The sequence below is a fragment of the Panicum hallii genome, chromosome 3, assembly GCF_002211085.1.
Source record: "Panicum hallii strain FIL2 chromosome 3, PHallii_v3.1, whole genome shotgun sequence".
In the NCBI taxonomy this organism is placed as follows: Eukaryota; Viridiplantae; Streptophyta; class Magnoliopsida; order Poales; family Poaceae; genus Panicum; species Panicum hallii.
The window spans coordinates 35,527,518-35,546,793 of record NC_038044.1 but is presented as its reverse complement, the minus strand read 5'-3'; the positions used below and the strand labels follow the sequence as shown (position 1 = coordinate 35,546,793).

The 19,276-nt window shown below is 46.4% G+C and overlaps 1 pseudogene; it reads left to right on the top strand.

Annotated features, from left to right (window-relative positions):
• The first annotated feature begins 3,561 nt into the window (after window positions 1–3,561).
• The window catches only part of LOC112885408, a 32,712-nt pseudogene continuing 16,997 nt past the window's right edge, over window positions 3,562–19,276 (top strand).

The window sequence follows — 19,276 nt, the reverse complement described above, 5'->3', positions numbered from 1 at the left end:
CTGAATCTTGAACTGTTGATGAAGCCGACTAGTCGGAGTTGATTCTAACTAGTTTTGTAGACGAGACTAGTAGTCGAAGTAGTCGCCAGTGTATCACCCAATAGAGTTGATTCTGACTAGCTTATAGGCGAAACGAGTAGTCGAAGTAGTCGCCGACGCATCGCTGTGCATTCCTCACAAAGTCAAGTAGTCGTCGACAGCTGTCGAAGAGCCTAACTAGTTAGAGTCGAATCTGGCGAGGTGTAGTCAAGCGTTCTCACAAAGTAGAAGTAGTCGTGGGTGATTGTTGATGAAGCCAACTAGTCGGAGTTCAATCCGACATGCCCAGCACCACGGTTCAGTTCAGGTCCCCTGCAAGGTAAACATAAAATTATGTTGTAACTGATGCACATGATATCGTGTTGGGAGCAAATCCTAGCATTGTAATATGCATGCAAAATTTTTCGTGCTGTACTCTTACCAGGTCGCATAATGACACCGGGTAGGTAGCCTGTGCTTACTGATCCATGATTACTGTAAACCATTACGCAGGGAGCTTGGCCGCGTGCACGCTGTCGGTGTTTTACCGGCTGCCCACCGAGGGATATGCCCAAGGTGGTAAGTTTTAGATGAGGAGATGCCGAGATCAGGAACTCGAAGGTGCAAGGAACACAAAAATTAGACAGGTTCAGGCTGCGAGGTGCGTAATACCCTACGTCCTATATGGTGGTTTGTATTGCCTTGAGTGTAGAATGATCTGATGATCTTATTTTGAGAGGGTCCCTATCCCCCCTTATATATCCGGGAGGCCAGGGTTACAAGAATCCTAACCGATACTAGCCAAGAAATCGTACCAGAACATATCTCATGTAGATTCCCTCTGTACCGACTAGTTTTATCTCCTACTCATACGGGATAAATAAGAGATAAACAAGATGAATAAGAGATAAGATGGACTTAATCTCTTAAACCTATTTAAACTACGTTATGTACACAGTCCTGTGGCCCCGGGTCTGACAAGCCCCCGAGCTCTTCGTAGCTGAGTACTGCAGGCTTATCGAGTACTTTTCGAAGTAGTCTTCGGCTTCTTTGAAGCTCCGTCTTGAAGTCCTTCTTCAAGTACTCACTTGGTTGCATCGAAGCTATGAGGTGCTCATGCCCTGAATTATATTTTTGATATGGTGTGCGATTGAAAAATCGCACTCCATATGGAGTAGCCCCTGAGCCTTACGTTAAATCGGAGAATCAGGCTGAGGGTCGCATTAGTCTTGAATCTTCCTTACTTACTTTTTCAAATAAATTCGAAAAAATAAGTAGTTGATACCACGTATCCCACAGCCCCCGAGCCTTGAATACAAATCTCTCAAGTTTGGAAATAAGAATCCAAAAGTTGTGGCATGCAGTGTAAAAATATCCATATGGTAAAGAACTGGTGTGATGGCACAAATGATGGAAGTTAGATCTGGAATTCGAAAAACCCCTTTTTTCGAGGCAATCAACCCTAAAAAATGATTAATCGAATATTTTATCTAAACAATCCATCAAATGACCCCTCAACTTCCAAACATTCCTTGAAACAACTCTTCAGCTTCAAAACAGTAAAACTGCACCCAACCGCTGGTTATTCAACCCCGCGGTAACATTGAGTAAAAACTGTGCTTCTAATCTGCAATTTGCCAAGAGCCGCCAAAATCCCCTAAACAGAACCACGCTCCGCCTTCATCCTCTTGAAGAACCCCAATCCTCCCAAATCTCCCCGCCCCTCTCCCCACAGCCCCCGAGCAACTCGTGGCAAGCGGATCTAGAGATGGTGCCCAAGAAATCAGAGAAGGATGGGAAGAAGAAAGAGGCGCAGCCGCCATCCGGGGAGTGGACACACAGTAAGTGCTCCCTCAACAATCTTAATAGGCTTGTTTCCGAGGGGTTGCTCCAAGACAAGAATCTTGTCAATTGGCGCCCCTCATTCCGTGAACCTTTCCCCATGGAAAATGTTGACGAAATCATCACATTTTACCATTTTGCCGAACGGGGTCTGGCCCTCCGCTCTTGCTCTTTTTTCTGTGGCCTTCTTTACTATTACGGGCTTGAGCTCCATCACCTCAACCCGAAATCTATTTGCCACATTTCCATCTTTATTCACTTTTGCGAAGCATTTCTCAGAATTGAGCCCCACTCGGATCTTTTCCGCTTCCTCTTCCGAGTCAAACCACAACCCACAATGAAAAATCCATCTATTGTGGGGAGCGCCGGCATCCAACTGAGACATCAAGGCGGCGATAAGTTCCTATCGTAAGAATTCCCCTCCAACATTCCCGGGTGGAAAAATCATTGGTTTTATATCGAAAATCATGCCCCCCAACTCCCAGAGAAATCAAATAGTCCACCTGTTGTGAGGCCGGAGTGGAATATTGAGCTTCCCAGGGGGGACATGGATCAAGTTGAGTAATTGCTGGACACCATAGCAGCTCATAAGCTGATGGTAGTGACCGGCGCGTCCATTATGTTCTCCTTCTTCAAACGCCGAGTCCAGCCAATCCAACAACACCACAGACTTGGATTCGAGTACATGGGCACTGAAGATCCGTCTCGCATGTGTGCAGAGGAGCTGTCAGATGAAGCCGCACTCCTCCAAGTCAAGCGGGTGCTGTTGGACATGAACGCCGTGCCCTTCGTCCCAGGATTATTTTCCGTGCGAAGTCCTCCAAGACCGGTGAGTATTCGACTACTTTTTGTTGGAAACAAACTCTGTTCTGCCGCTGCTAACTGAAAACCTTCTGCAGGGGTACACAGAGTTATATCGGAGCTACCCGCCATAACCCGACATCCCTCGGCCGGACCACCTCCTCCCCAGCACCGCAGCCGAAGCCAAAAGGGCTCAAGTAGCCGAGGCTCTGCCCAGCAGCGAGTCCACAGAAGGCGGAAGCCCCCTGGCGGAGAAGGAAGCCAAGGAGGAGGCAAGTAGAGGCAACTCCCCTGGACCATCCGTGGAGTTGACCGATACTCTGCCTTCAGTCCTGCAAGGTCGCCGGGTTGTGCGCAAACGCAAAGCGCAAGAAGTCAAGTCCACCAGGTATGAATATGCTGACTTGTTGTCATACATCAATATTGTTGCATGCTGACATTTTCTATTTGCAGTCCTCCCACTTCCCCACCTAGGCCCGAGGTCCAAGAAATGAGAACAGATCCAGCAGCTTCTGCGGCTGTTACCATTGCCGTGGTGGGCACCGCACCATCAGCTGGTGTGACCCCGCTGCCGGCGACGAGTACCCCGCAACGGGCTATGTGGGTGAAGAAGGCTGTCATGAAGAAGTCTACGCTGTAAGTTTGCATCTTGTTGCATAGTAAACATTCTGCTCGTTTCAACTTGTATGATAACTGATTCTGCTTTATTAGGTCTGAAAGCGCCGCTCCACGCAAGTCGAAACCAGCCACGGCTACCCCAGCCCCCAAGCCATCAGCCCTAGGGGAGTCCGCACCCAAGGAGCTAGCCCACGTGGGCAGACACGACACTGCCCGACCTGCCGCCTCCCGAGCCCCAACAAGGCGAAGCCAGAGCTGGTGGTGAGGAACAAGTCGGGGCCCATGATGCTGCTCCTGCAGATGGCACAGGTAAATGTCTGACCGCCCACGGCTAGCTGCTTAGACCCCAAGCATTATGTACTGAATGCATCATGACTTGTAGGTGCCCAACAGCCACCTTCTGAAGAAGCCGCAGGGACCTCAAGGAGTCCCGAAGATCTGCTGATGACCAGGCCCGGGTACGAGAACCTCATTGCCACAGATTTGTTGGATGACCCAGTGCTGACGGCTAATAACATCAAAACCTTCAAGAAGGCTTACAAGGAGTTGTATGATTTTGCTATGGTAAGGCATGATTACTCTTCTGCTTGTATACGTTGTCGAGTTGTTTGTCTGACTCTCCCCTTTTATGCAGAACGTGATCACACACTCACAGAAGAAATCTGAGAAGTTGAAAGCAGTCATGAGTGGTCACCAGGAGCTTGCTGCCAGGGAGAAGCGCATATCTGAAGAGCAAATGAAGAACTGCTATCTTCAGAGAGAGCTTGACATGCTGAAGCAAGAGCGGACTTGAGAGACATGGCTCCTCAAGAATGACCTGCGTAACCTCGAGAAAGCCAACTCCGAGCTCCAAGAACAACTCGAGGAACAGAAGAAGACGCACCAGGAGCAGCTCAAAGAGCAGAAGAGAGCGCACCAAGGTAAGCCCTTTCTGCCCTCGAGTACTTTCACTTAACAATTTATCTTGGATTCTGAAAAAACCTTCACCGCAGAACTTAGGAAAATCTTAATGTATAAAGAAGAGCTGCTTACTGACGTGAAGAATATGTTGTATCGCCGTCAGATGACGTTGAGAGGCTGCAGAAGATGGTCGCCGATACTGAACAACAGTTCACCGACTGCCTTCCGCAGATCAAGACGCTGGGCAAGGAGAAGGGGCGGCGGGAAAAGGAACTGGAGATTCTCAGGGGGCCGCCCAGACGCTCGTGAATATGGTGCATCCACCAGAAGAAGGCAAAGCAGGCGAGCAGCCCTTGCTGGAGCAACTTCTCGGAGCTCCGAAAAGAGTCGTCAAGTTCCTCACGGAAGCCACGGTCGCGTGTGTCAGCCATGCCCTTGCATTTGTAAAATCCTTTTGGCCAGAAGCTCCGCTGGAAATGTTCACGCAGGGAGTGGCTGCGGAATGCACTGAAGAACAATTCAAAAAGTACCTCCAAGAAGCCCAACCTGTAGTAGAACAAATAGTACAAAGTGTGCTGCAAGATTAAGGTGTAAAAAACAAGTACTCATTGCCTTGTATATATTTTTATTTGGTATCTCTACTAGTGTGTGCCTTAGCTAAATTGTCATCCAGATTTAAAGGCGAAGTAGTAGACACTACCCCGAGTGCAACGACCCTGGAAGCAGTCGTAGTAGCTCCGAGTAGGAACCCAACCAACAAGTTAGCCATAACCCGATCGAACAGGTCTAACCTGTTTAAAAAAGAACGTGAGCATCGTCACGAGATTGCCGTGTTTATGGCAAAGAAAACAAAACTACCCCGAGTGCAACGACTCTGGGTGTAGTTGAAATCGCTCTTCATATGAGTGCATCCAACAAGTTAGGTATAAACCAATCGAACGGATCGAACTTGTTGGGAAAGAATGCGAGCATCATCACGTGACTGCCGTGCTTATGGCAAGAAATCGAAATTACCCCGAGTGCAACGACTCTGGGCGCAGTCGAAATAGCTCCTCATGCGAGCCCATCCAACAAACTGGGTATAAACCAGTCGAACGGATCGAATTAGTTGGAATAAATGCGATCATCGTCGCAAGCGATCATCCAAGGTCATGGCGGAAGTCGATTCGTATAAAGCATGAACGGAGCTAAAGCCTCCATCGAAACTCATAACACGAAGTCGATAAAGCATGAACGTGGCCATAGCCTCCGTTAGAGCTTATGACAAGAAGTCGATAAGACATGAACATGGCCGGAGCCTCCGTTATAACTCATGACAAGAAGTTGATTTATAAAACATGAACGTGGCCGGAGCCTCCGTTTGTTAACAGAAAAATTTACATTCCGAATCTTGTGACACGTAGCCTCCAAATTGATTCGGAAGAGAGAAGGGCCGTCCAGGCACCCGGAGAATAGCTAGCCCCGCATGCCTCCTTATGGGTAAAACTTGCGCAGGTTCTGAATGTTCCAAGAGTTCGGGACATCTTGGCCTTCGGGGTATTGTAGTCGATACGACCCCGGTCTTGTAACTTGCTTGACGACAAACGGACCTTCCCACCTTGAGTTAAGCTTGTGTAAGCCAGACTCGTCTTGGATGCGGCGTAGGACCAGATCCCCTATATTGAACGACCGTTCCCTCACGTTGCGATCGTGATAACGCCAGATCCCCTGGAGATATCGGGCTGACTGAACAAGAGTGGTGTAGCGAGCGTCTTCGACAGAATCAAGCTCTAACTGCCTTGCCTCGTCCGCCTCGCCTTCGTTGTACATTTCCACCCGAGGGGATTTCCACATGATGTGGCTTTGGACGGCTGACTTCGGAGCCCCCAGATGACATGTGGCAACTCATATATCCACTTGCCTCCTTTCTTGCTATTTTCATCATAGAGTCTTTTCTTGAGGCCATCAATTATCATGCCGTTCGCCCTCTCAACTTGACCATTGGCCCTTGGGTGTGCAATAGAGACGTACATAACCTTAATGCACGCATTTTCACAGAACTCCCAGAACTGGTTGGCCGTGAAGTTTGATCCCAAGTCCGTGATGATGGTATTCGGGAAGCCGAAGCGATGCAAGATATCGGAGATGCAATCAACAACTCGATCTGGTGTAAGCATGGCTATCATCTTGTACTCAATCCACTTGGTAAATTTTTCGATAGCTACCAATACATGGGTGAAACCACCTGGCGCCATTGTGAAGGGCCCAATCATATCGAGGCTCCAGCAAGCAAATGGCCAGGATGGCGGTATGGTGATAAGACTGTGGGCTGGGACATGAGACTGCTTGCTGAAAAATTCGCAGTTTTGACATCTCCGCACGAGATCCTCAGCATCGGACACTGCAGTGGGCCACCAGAAACCAGTCCTGTATACTTTCCCCACCAACGTTCTTGAAGCTGCGTGGTTGCCGTAAACACCCTCATGTATCTCCCGCAGTATGCCGTAGCCATCTTCTTTCGTGACGCACTTCATGAGCACCCCTGGTCGTGCGCCACGCCGGTAGAGCTTGCTGTCGACTAGGATGAAACCCTTGCTTCTGCGCATGACACGAGCTGCCTCTACGCTTCTGGCATCTATTCCCGCTGGAAGTTTTTGATCCCGGATGAAGTCGATATAAGCCTCTCTCCAGTCCTCTCCAAGCATCATAACCTCCCGATCAGGCTGTTGAAGGCCAACATCAGTGGTTACCTGAGGTGAGGACTTAATGGATGGCTGTTTTAGCTCTTGGACAAAAACTCCCGCCGGAACCTGTGCACGGGTAGATCCTGTGACACTCAGGTATTTAGCATTATCGCACCCTAGATTTTAGTACGAAGTTGTGTGCAAAATGTGGTAAAAGTGTGTTTGAAAATTTAAATGCTAAGGGAAAAGGGTTGTTTATATAATTATATTTTAATAGAAGTACTTTAGTGTTAAATGGGTAAGCATGAAGGGTAGAATTTAAATGTATGAGGGTTGTTTTGCAAAAGTCAAAAACTTGTGTTTAAATCGCAAATGTAGGTGAAACTACACATAGGATATATATGTAGTGTAGTTTTAAAATAGGATTTATGTAAAGTTTTGAAATCTTGTTAAGTTTCAAATTAATTAAGAATCCTTAGCTCTTCTGCAAATGAGCCTTAAAGCAAAGTTGTAGATTTTGGAAAAACATACACTTTTGCTTTTGGGCCCATCTCCATTTGAGCACTAGTTTGAAAGTTACCTAAGCATTACAGTGAGGTCCCTGTATTTCTGTGAAATTGCACCTAGGTCCTCCATCGTCTTCCTCAGGCCCCAATCTCCTCTGCTCTCTGTTGCGCGCGTGATCTCTGCCACCGGCCGCCTCCCGAGCCCCTGCAGGTCTGCGTCGCCCTTATCTTGCTCCACGCGTCGCCCCACCACTCCTCCCACCGCCCGTGCTGCCCCCGCTGGCCGTCCCCCGCTCAGCCACGTCGGGCCGCCGGTGCCGAGCGGCTGCCACGCACCCGAAGGGCACGCCGGCGCCGCCCGCCGTCCTAAGCCTGGCCCCATGACAGCTCCCTCTCTCCCTCTCTTCTACGAGGCCGTGCTCTCCTATAAAGCCCGACCCGAACCCCATCTCCCCGCTTCTCTTCTTCCCTCTCGTGTCCACCGAGCCAGCCGCCGCACTCCTCGCCGGGATTCGCCGCGACCGCTCCACCCCGCCCAAATTCTAGCTGCCCACCGCTTCCTCACCTCCTCCGCTAGCTCCCCGACCTGATCTGGTCTAGCTTCCGGCCCTCCTTCGCCGGAATTGCTTCAACCCCGAGCCGCCCCTCGCCGGAGACGCCCGCGCGCCGCCTCATCATCGACAACCCCCTTCCGCTCGACCTCCAGCTCATCTAGGTACTCACGTCGAACCCTTGCAGCTCACTGGTGCTCGTGCGTGCTTTACTTACCCATGTTCACCGGTCCCTCGCCGGGAACACCGGTACCCCGACACGGCCGCCGCCCCTCCTCGCCGCCGTCCGTGCTCCGCCCCTGCCCATCGAGCACAACCCCCTCCAACCAACTCCCCACGTCCCGTAGGTCATGCCAAGCCAGCCCCTCCCCGCCGGTGACCTCGCTACCGTTGGGAACGTGCCGGAGCCGATCGGCCGGCCACCGTTGAGAGCTGGTAGGGGCACATGTGTGAATAATTTTTCTGTCCTAGGGACCCAGATGCAAGAAACTAAGGACCCCCCCCCTAAATGGTGTTGTTATTTCATGTGGGCAAGCTGCTGAATTGTAAAATTCGTAGAAAATTGTAGAAAAATCCAAAAATTGCCAAACTAGTTCTGTTGGAAATTAGATTTCAAACTCTAAAAATTTTATTAATGAAGTTGGGTTTGAAACTAAATACTTTTGAATCTATTTTAAATTTAAGTTAAAAGGGTATATTATGCATAACTTCTGCATACTAGTTTATTTTCGTGTGATCTTTGGTATAAAGCATCTTTAGATCATGTGTGAGCTAGTATAAAAATTTCATGCTCATTATTGTTTTGTAGTTTGAGTTCTTTTGAACTTGTTCAAATCAAGTTTAAAGGAATTCGAATTTGGTTAGGCTTGTTCCTAAGGCTTATTTATTTAGATCATTTTACCATAATCTAATATGTCGATAATTAGTTCATAGTTAAATTTTCAAGACTTTATAATTCTATTTACCTAAGATTTGAATTTAAACTTGAAGTTTGAATTCAAATTCAAATGTTTTAGTTTCTATTTACAGTAATTCCAGTACTATAACCATAACTTAAGTGTAAATAGTTACTTGAGATTAACCCCCTATTTTATGATTTCATGTGTGTTAATTTGTTGGATTGCAACTTTATCGTGAAATGAAATTCTTAACTTAAGAACCATCTCACTTAAATCGTTACATATCATGTAGAATCCGCAACGCTCGATGACGGAGACTACGAGCTAGTCCTAGAACAAGACCAAGGGTTTTCTGAAGACCCGACAAACGTCACCGAGAATCTAACTGAAGCCCCGAACCAAAGTTCGGAAGTATTTGACACTCCGGCCCCCAACCACACTCAAGAAGGCAAGCCCCGATGCATACACCAGTATTTCAATTTATTACAATTTCATTATTATATTATATATCTTGCATTATGTCTGGAGTTGAAATGAAACCCTAGTTACATAAAATCTTAGGAATCCAATATGTTGTACCCGAGTCCTTATCGCATAGACGCTTTGCTAAATAGGGCCGGTAAAAGTCGACTGATTTCCTGTCACTCGCGCGATATAGGAGTTGCCTGTTTACTATTCTGCGATCACTATAAGGATAATGGACAGACCTGGAGGTTTACCCTGTCTATTTTGATAAAAGTTGTTAAGGTCGTAATGTGTGGTAGTGGTGGCTAAGCGTTTGAAAGTACTAGCCACATACCGCGAAATATGGTAAAGCGGCAAGCCTAGTAACCAATCGGCCCGGCAAGTGGACATACCTCCCACCACTCGTAATTTGGTTTTTCTCACGCACCGACGTGCGGGAGTGCGTTCCGCACTGCGGACAGGAGTATGGTCATGTAGTCGCGCTACAAACGTATGTCCTGCACAATTGGTGTGCATACGGTCCTACAGTCGCTTGTGGTGGCCCTGTTCCACAACCCGGAATGAAAGGTAAACGGTTGCTTTGGAACGATTTTTGGATGTTCCAAGCGTGTGAGTTAGGTTTACCTTGCAAGGTTTGAAATTCGATTCAGAATCATCCATTTCTCGCGAAGATTGAGACTGCTTATTCCTTCTGCCACATAGAGTAAGAAGTGCAATTGTTAATGGAACTATCTTGATGAAAGTTAAGCTCAACCTTGCTTGCTTAGTGTAGGTGCTTACCTAGAATGGATAATCAACTAGAATCTGGAAAGCTAAAATTTGAAAGTAGATCATACTCTTCGTTGCTTTTCAGCTGAAAATAAACCCAGAACCTTTACAATGCCTTCATGAGTCTAGTTACCTGGCTAAGTATACCACGAAGCGGGTAAGCCTTGCTGAGTATTAGAATACTCAGTCTTGCTAGTAACATTTTCAGGTATAACCTTCGAGAACCCCGCGGATAGCTCTGCATGGCCAACTTCGGTTCCTTTTGGCTGGTCCGTGGAGTGGGATCCGTCCCCGGCTGGCAGTGACTCTCCTGAGTGACACTAGGCCTTGGGCTGAGCATGGTGTCAACCTTCGCGACGTGTGTAGTCGTGAATTTTAGTTTTTCCTTCCACTGAAAACCTGGACAAGCTGTGTAGCTTGTTGTGTCAAACACTATTTGTATAAATTTACCAATTTACCTTATGTTTGAGAAAGGTTTGTAATAATATTTGCGTATCTGTAACTTAAAAGTTGATGAGCTGTACTGTGATTGTAAACTCGCCTTCATGCGAGGTAAACCTGCTTAAATCCTGTTGAACCATGGTTGTATCGGGCGGAGACCCGACAGACCAATGGATTGTTCCGTTTGAAGTGCGTTGAGTTAGTATCGGCTGAACAGCGATGACTAGCGCATTTGAACCGGAATAATTCAGGCGGTTCTGCCACAGATCCTAGCTTGGACAGCATATCCGCACCAACGTTATGTTCCCGTACCACACGATGAACCTCCAGGCCGGAAAATTCATTCTCCAGCTTGCATACTTCTTGTACATAGGCGTCCATCGTCTCCTTGTTGCAGTCCCACTCTTTATTGACTTGCTGAACGACAAGAAGAGAATCACCATATACAAGTAGTCGCTTGATCCCTAGTGATATCACCAAACATAGCCCGTGAGGCAAGGCTTCGTACTCGGCTTCATTATAGGTCACCTTCCAAATGATCTGAAGGACATACTTCAACTGTTCACCCCGTGGAGAAATAAATAGGACTCCAGCGCCGCCGCTGTCGAGCTTGAGAGATCCATCGAAATACATGATCCAATGCTCTGGCTTGTCGACTGGAGTTGGAATCTGATTCTCTCTCCACTCAGCCATAAAATCGATTAGAGCTTGAGACTTGATTGCAGTGCGTGGCTTAAAGTCGATTGACAAAGCCTCCAGTTCCACTCACCACTTTGATATACGCCCTGTGGTGTCTTGATTATAAAGAATATCCACCAAAGGAAAATCCATAATCACAGTGATCTTGTATTCGTCGAAATAATGGCGCAACTTTCTTGATGCAATCAGAATTGCATATAAAAGTTTCTGAACTGCTGGGTACCGTACCTTGGATTCGGAGAGTACCTCACTGATGAAATATACAGGCCTCTGCACTCCAAATGCATGGCCTTCTTCGCCTCGCTCGACTACAATAGCACTGCTAACAACATGAGTTGTTGCCGCGATGTAAAGTAGCAGATCTTCCCCCGGCAATGGTGCTGTAAGGACCGGCGGAGACTGAAGGTGATGTTTCAGATCTTGCAGGGCCTGCTCGGCCTCCTCCGTCCATTGGAACTTATCTTGGCGTTTCAAGAGCTTGAAGAAGGGTAGTCCTCTCTCCCCGAGTCGAGAGATGAACCTATTCAGGGCTTCCATACATCCTGTTAGCTTCTGCACATCTTTGATTGTGGCCGGAGCCTCCATATCAGTGATGGCCATGATCTTCACAGGATTGGCTTCAATTCCCCGGTTGCTGATGATGAACCCGAGCAATTGTGGCAGAACCGCTCGAATTATTCCGGCTCAAGTGCGCTACTGATCGCCGTACAACTGCAATCAGCTTAACGCACTTCAAACGGAACAATCCTTTGGTCTGTCGGGTCTCCGCCCGATTCAACCACGGTTCAGCAGGATCGAAGTAGGTTTATCTCGCACGATGGCGAGTTCACATCACAGAATAGCTCATCAACTTTAATTTACAGCCATATATATTTATATTATTACAAAACGAGTTTAAGAGAAGTAAATTTATACAACCATGTTCAAACTGACAAGCGTAACAGCTTGTCTAAACTCACAGTGGAAGACAAAGTTTTACGCGACTACACACGTCGCGACGGCGAACGCCAAGCTTAGCCCAGGGCTTGGTGTCACTCCGGAGGGTCTGTGCTGGCCGGGGACGGGTCCCACTCCACGGACCAGCCAAACGGAACGGACGTTGGCCACCCAAGGTTGTCCGTGGGGTTCTCGTGGGTTATACCTGAAAAGACATTAGCAAGGCTGAGTATTCTAATACTCAGCAAGGCTTACCCGGGGCTGGGTATACTTAGCCCGTAACTAGACCCATGCAGGCTTTGTAAGGCTCTGGGTTTATTTTCAGCTGAAAAGCAACAGAGAGTATGAACTACTTTTAAGTTTTAGCTGCCGGATTCTAGTTTGATTAGCCATCCTAGGTTAGCACCTAGACTAAACAAGCAAGGTAGTGATTATCATCCATCAAGTTTATCCATCATTAGTTTCACTTCTTACTCAATGTGGTAAAAGGGATAAGCAGTCTCAAGCATCGTGAGAGGCGGACGATTCGAATCGAATTTATCCTTGCAAGGTAAACCTAACACACACGCTTGGAATACCAACAGGGCATTCCAAAGCAACCGTTTCCCTCATATTCCGGGTTATGGATCGGGGCCACCACAAGCGACTGCAGGACCGTACGCACACCCAATGTGTACAGGACATACGTCTGTAGCGCGACTACAAAACCCGTATTCCTGTCTGCCTTGCAGAACGTACTCCCACACGTCGGTGCGTGTAAACATAAAATAAAAGTCGAGTGGTGGGAGCGCGTCCATTTGCCGGGCCAATCGGGTACTAGGCTTACCGCTTACCATATTTCGCGGCATGTGGCTAGTACTTTCAAAAACTTAGCCACCACTACCAAACATTTCGGCCTTAAAACTTTTTACCGAAACAGACAGGGTAAACTTCCAGGTCATGACACTGCACATGACCCTGTCCGTCATCCTTATAGTGGTTGCAGTAATGTAAACATGCAACTCCTATATCGCGCGAGTGACAGGAAATCACCCGACTTCTACCGGTCCTATTAGCGGAGCATCTATCCGATAAGGACTCGGGAGCATTACATTGGATTCCTAGGATTCATGCATCTAGGGTTTCACCTCAACTCCTAGACCTAATGCAAGATATAATATAGATAGACAAAGATTACAGTGTAAATAAAGTAGTGGGATATGTCCGGGGCTTGCCTTCTGGAGTGGGGGTGAGGGTAGGAGTGTCAGGGATTTCCGAACTCGGGTTCGGAGCTTCAGTTAGCCCTTCGACGACTTGCGCTGGATCTTCTGGAAAGCCTTGGTCTTGCCCTAAGACCAGTTCGTAATCTCCGTCGTCGAGTGTCGTTGATTCTATATGAAATGCAATAAGTTAATAAGGTGAAATTTAAATTTAGAATTTCATATTTCAAATAGTATAACTCATTCAAATAACACACAAATCTACATAAAATAAAGAGGTTTTAGATTTCAAACACTTATTTATATAGATATAGTAGAGTTTATTGTAATACCAACTAAAATATTTACATTGAATTTAAAATGAACTAAAATTTATATTCAAAACTTTTAATTAAAAGATCATAGGTTTTAGAAATTTGCTTATAAAATATCACATTAGAGATTAACAATAGAGTTAATTGAGAAGAGGTTATATAATAGGTTTATTGAATATTTCAAATTTGAAAGTTCAAATAAAAGAAGTTAACTTTAACTCAAGTTTTAAGTTTGCAACTTTACACAAAGTTAGCTAGAGCTCATGAAACCTTTATGCCAAACTGCTTAAGTTACTAAACATAAAATGACAATGTTAAGTGTACATTACCCTTAATCTTGGATTTAAAATACAGGTAGGAATATTTTGTTTCAATCTAAACTCTATTAACAAAAGTCATAGAGTTTGGAATCTACTTTCTAACAAAACTGGTTTTACTATTTTTGAATTTTTCTGTGAATTGTTACGGATTTTACAAGACAGGAAAAGCTCTCACATGAAATAACAACTATCCTTTACAGAACAGCCCTTAACTTTTAGCAGAAAACCCCCTGGAAGAAAAGGCTCCCAAGCAATTGGGTCCATGGCCATGGCCGGCGGGGAGAGGTTCTGGTCCGGCCAAATTCCGGCAGGGGAGGGTGCCGGCGGTGAGGGGAAAAGGGAGGGGAAGCATGAGGAGGTCTAAAGCTACCTGTGGGTGGTCTCGGGGGGACTTGGGATGGCCGGATTTGGGCTACCCACGGTGAGCCGGGCCGGCGGCCGGAGGCGCTCGGCGGCGGGGTGGTTCCGGCGTGCGGGGAAGGGGAGGAACGGGCGGGGAAGGTGCAGTGGGGCACGAGGAAGCTGCTAGTGTAGTCAATTTGGGGAGGGAAAGGGCGGAGGGAGAGGTCCCACGGTGACCCGACTCACGGCGGCGGCAATGGTGGAGTGACGGTTTCTGTACGCGCGCGAGGTGCTCCGGGCGGTTCTTTTATAGCCAAACGGGGTGATTGCGGCCCACTGGTGCCGTTGGGCAGAAGAGAGGGGAGGGGATAAGGCTTGCCCGCGGAATTTGCGGCGGCGGCAGAAGCGGCGCCGGCGAGCAATGCAGACCCGTGGCACACGGGCGGGGCGCCAGCAAAAGGGGGGGTAGAGCGGGGGCCAAGCAGCGGGCAACACGTGGATGGGGAAGGGCAGGGGAGATGGCCAGCGGTGAGCCAGGGCGGCTCATAATTCCGGCGACAGAGGAAACAGAGAAGGCAGAGCAGGGGGGGGCAGAACGCAGGGAGGAAGAAGGGGGGTGAACTGACTCAAGGACTGATCTGTAATTTCAGAGAAAGGCAGGGCCTCACTGAAAAGGGCTTGTAACTTTTAAACCAATGCTCAAATGAAGATGGTCCAAAAATCAAAAGTGCATGGTTTTTCAAACCCTACAACTCCTCTTTAAGGTTCACCTGCATTTGAGCAATAGTTTTGGAGATAACATAGACTTAGTAATAATTTCACATTTTGTGTAAATCCTTAAGTAAAATTACTTTTGCACATATATCCTATGGTAATTTCACATATATTTTTGAAATTTGACCACAGATACTACTTTTTGCAAAATAACCCTTATGCTTTTAAACTTTTCCCTCATTTCCATCCATTTTGCATAAAAGGACCTTTAGTCAATATTAATTGCATAAACATCCCTTCTTCCATAGCATTGCATACATAAAATACATTTTTGCCAAACTTTGAGCATACGAGCATACTTAAATGCTGAGGTATGACCTAGCTAATTACCTGAGTGTCACAGCCTTCCCCCCTAAAAAGAATCTCGTCCCGAGATTCTGAAGCAGGATGGGACAGAAAGATTAAGCTCGAAGATTGGTTTGGAAGAAATCGGGAAAGTTATGTTGGAGATAAGATTCGGTTTCCCATGTTGCTTCTTCCTCTGTGTGATGGCTCCATTGAATCTTGTACATTTTGGTGGTCTCTCTTCTGGTACTTCTTTCTTTCGTGTCGAGGACTCGGATGGGATGTTCTGTATAGGTCAGATCTGGTTCGATTTCGATAGCTTGGGAATCGATGATTTCGGTGGGGATTTTAACACACTTTCTGAGTTGGGATACATGAAAGATGTTATGGATGGCCGCTAATTGAGAAGGAAGTTGGAGACGATAAGCTACAGGTCCACAAATTTCAAGGATTTCAAAGGGTCCGATGTATCGAGGAGCAAGTTTCCCCTTTACACCGAATCTTTGAACACCTCGGATAGGCGATACTCGAAGATATACGAAGTCTCCAACGTAAAACTGTAATGGTCTTCTTCGTATATCCGCGTAGCTTTTCTGTCGAGATTGGGCAGTTTTTAGATTGTTCTGGATAAGCTTGACTTTATCCTCTGCTTCTACAACTAGATCAGGTCCAAAAATTTTACGCTCGCCGGTTTGTGACCAACTCAGAGGAGTTCGGCATCGGCGACCGTATAATGCTTCAAAGGGGGCCATTTTAATACTTGTCTGATAGCTATTGTTGTAAGAGAATTCTGCTAGTGACAAGTACTTATCCCAATTTTTGTCGAATTGGAGTACACAAGCTCTGAGCATATCTTCCAGAATTTGGTTTATTCGCTCAGTTTGCCCATCCATCTGGGGATGGTAGGCGGAGCTTCGAATTAATTTAGTCCCAAGAGCATCATGGAGTTGCTCCCAGAACCGGGCAACAAATTGTGCTCCACGATCAGAAATGATCGTTTTAGGTACTCCATGAAGTCGAACAATCTGATCCAAATAGATCTCGGCATACTTCTTAGCAATATACGTGTTATGCACGGGAAGGAAATGTGCAGTCTTGGTTAATCGATCAACGATTACCCAAATAGAGTCATACCTCCGAGAAGTGTTGGGCAAGCCAACAATAAAGTCCATACTGATATCCTCCCACTTCCACGAGGGAATGGGTAGAGGTTGAAGGATACCAGCAGTCTTCAAATGACTGGCTTTGACTCTTTGACAGATATCACATTCTGACACATATTTGGCAATTTCTCGCCTCATACGAGTCCACCAAAAGTTCTGTTTCAGATCCTGATACATCTTCGTACTGCCAGGATGCATAGAGAATTTGGACAAGTGGGCCTCGTCCATTATTTGCCTGCGGAGCTTATGGTCCTTGGGTACAACAATACGTTCGTTGAACCATAAAACTCCTTCAGGATCTACTCGGAAGCATTTGTACTTTCCTTCACCTTGGATTAACTTTTGTTTAATGATTTTGACCCCTTCATTACGCTGTTGTGCTAGAACAATATTATCTCTGAGTGTGGCTTCAATCGAGATATGGTTTAAGTCACCTTGGGAAATGATCTCTAAGTTGAGCTTACTCATTTCCCAACAGAGAGTTTTGTCGAATGCTTCAATGGATAGGCAAAAACAATGCGCCTTGCGACTGAGAGCATCGGCAACAACATTAGCTTTGCCGGGATGATAGTATACTTCTAAATCATAATCCTTGATTAGTTCTAGCCAGCGTCTTTGCCTCATATTTAGATCTGCCTGGGTAAAGATGTACTTGAGGCTTTTATGATCGGTATAAATATGACATTTCGTGCCCATCAAATGATGTCTCCAGATTTTTAGAGCATGAATTACGGCTGCAAGCTCAAGATCATGAGTAGGGTAATTTTGTTCATGAACCCTAAGTGCTCGTGATGCATATGCAATTACTCGGTTGTCTTGCATAAGTACACAACCAAGTCCAGTTCCCGATGCATCACAGTAGATGTCAAAAGGTTTTGAGACATCTGGTTGAGCTAAGACTGGAGCAGTCGTAAGATGATTTCTGAGAATATGAAATGCATCTTCGCATTTTTGATCCCAGGAAAATTTTACACCTTTCTTTAGTAGTTCGGTCATAGGTTTGGCTATTCTGGAAAAGTCAGGAATAAAACGGCGATAATAGCCAGCTAGACCGAGAAAACTACGAATTTGATGGACGGAGGTCGGAGGTTTCCAGTCCATCACTTCTTGTACTTTACTGGGATCGACGGATATTCCGTCACCAGAAATGGTATGGCCCAGGAATTTGACTGTATCTAGCCAAAATTCACATTTAGAGAATTTGGCATACAGGTGGTGGTCTCTTAATCGCTGAAGGATGACATGGAGATGCTTAGTATGATCTTCTGGAGTTTTAGAATAGATCAAGATGTCATCAATGAAGACCACGACAAACTTGTCGAGCTCTTGCATGAAAACCGAATTCATGAGGTACATGAAATAGGCTAGGGCATTAGTGAGACCAAATGACATAACAAGATATTCGTATAGACCATACCGAGTGGAGAATGCTGTTTTTGGAACATCACTGGGCCGAATCTTAATTTGGTGGTAGCCGGAACGAAGATCTATTTTAGAAAACACCTTAGCTCCGGCTAATTGATCAAAGAGGATATCAATGCGGGGTAGAGGGTACTTATTTTTGATGGTTACCGCATTGAGAGGACGATAATCAACACACAGCCTTAAACTATTGTCTTTCTTTTTCACAAATAAGGCTGGACAACCCCATGGTGATGCACTTGGACGAATAAAGCCTTTGTCTAAAAGATCTTGGAGTTGAGTTTTTAACTCGGCTAACTCATTAGGAGGCATTCGGTAGGGTCTCTTAGAGATAGGGGCTGTACCAGGTTGGAGTTCTATGATGAACTCGATATCTCTGTCCGGAGGCATTCCAGGCAAATCGTCTGGAAAAACATCCGGATATTCGCAGACAACAGGGATATCTTTTAGCTTGACCCCAGATACGGCATAGGTGTAAGAATTGAACGACTTTGGTGGTGGAAGATAAAGAAAAGTAGGTTCGTGCTCCAATGAACCTATCTCCACTATACGGGATGGGATACCTATGGATATGTGGTACTGGGTCATCCAATTCATTCCTAAAAGAACATCCATTCCTTTTAGATCCAACAATAATAAATCTGCCCTCATTAGGTGGTTACCCATTTGAATCGGTACGCCTCTACAGACGTAATTTGCAGAGATATTACCACCAGGAGTTGTTATCATATATATCCCATTAACAGGACAAATTTCCAAGCCTATCTTAGCCCCTAACTTTGTATTGATAAAACTATGGGTAGCACCAGTATCAAACAGAACAGTAACGGGGTAATGGTTGATAGAAAATGTACCCGTTAATATTGGTGCCCCTTCAGGGAGTTCGGAGAGTGTAGTGAGATTCACCCTCCCTTGTCGGACCTGTACCACTTGTCTCTTACCCTTGCCTTTATAGTTCGGATTAGATGTTTGCCCTTGGAATGATTTCCTAGGTTGAGGGCAATCCTTAATGAAGTGGGACGGGCTTCCGCAATTGAAACAACGATAATTGCTGTTTCCTGGAGTAGCTGGCGGAAAGCTCGGCCGTGGACCTTGTTGGGGTTGTTGCTGATTTTGTGGCAGGGGTGGCCGGTTGAATGGTACTTGTTGGGGAGGTCGGGCTACCCATCTGCCATATATATTGCCTCGAGGCGGGGCTCGAGGGGCATTACTCGGGACCAGCCGATACCGAGGTGACTGTGGAGTTGCAGGTCCTGTGGGTGTCTTCCGTTTCTTTTCCGCTCTGTGGGTGGCAATACAATCTTCTTGAGTAATGGCCATGTTGACCAACTCATTGAAATCGTTGGCCTT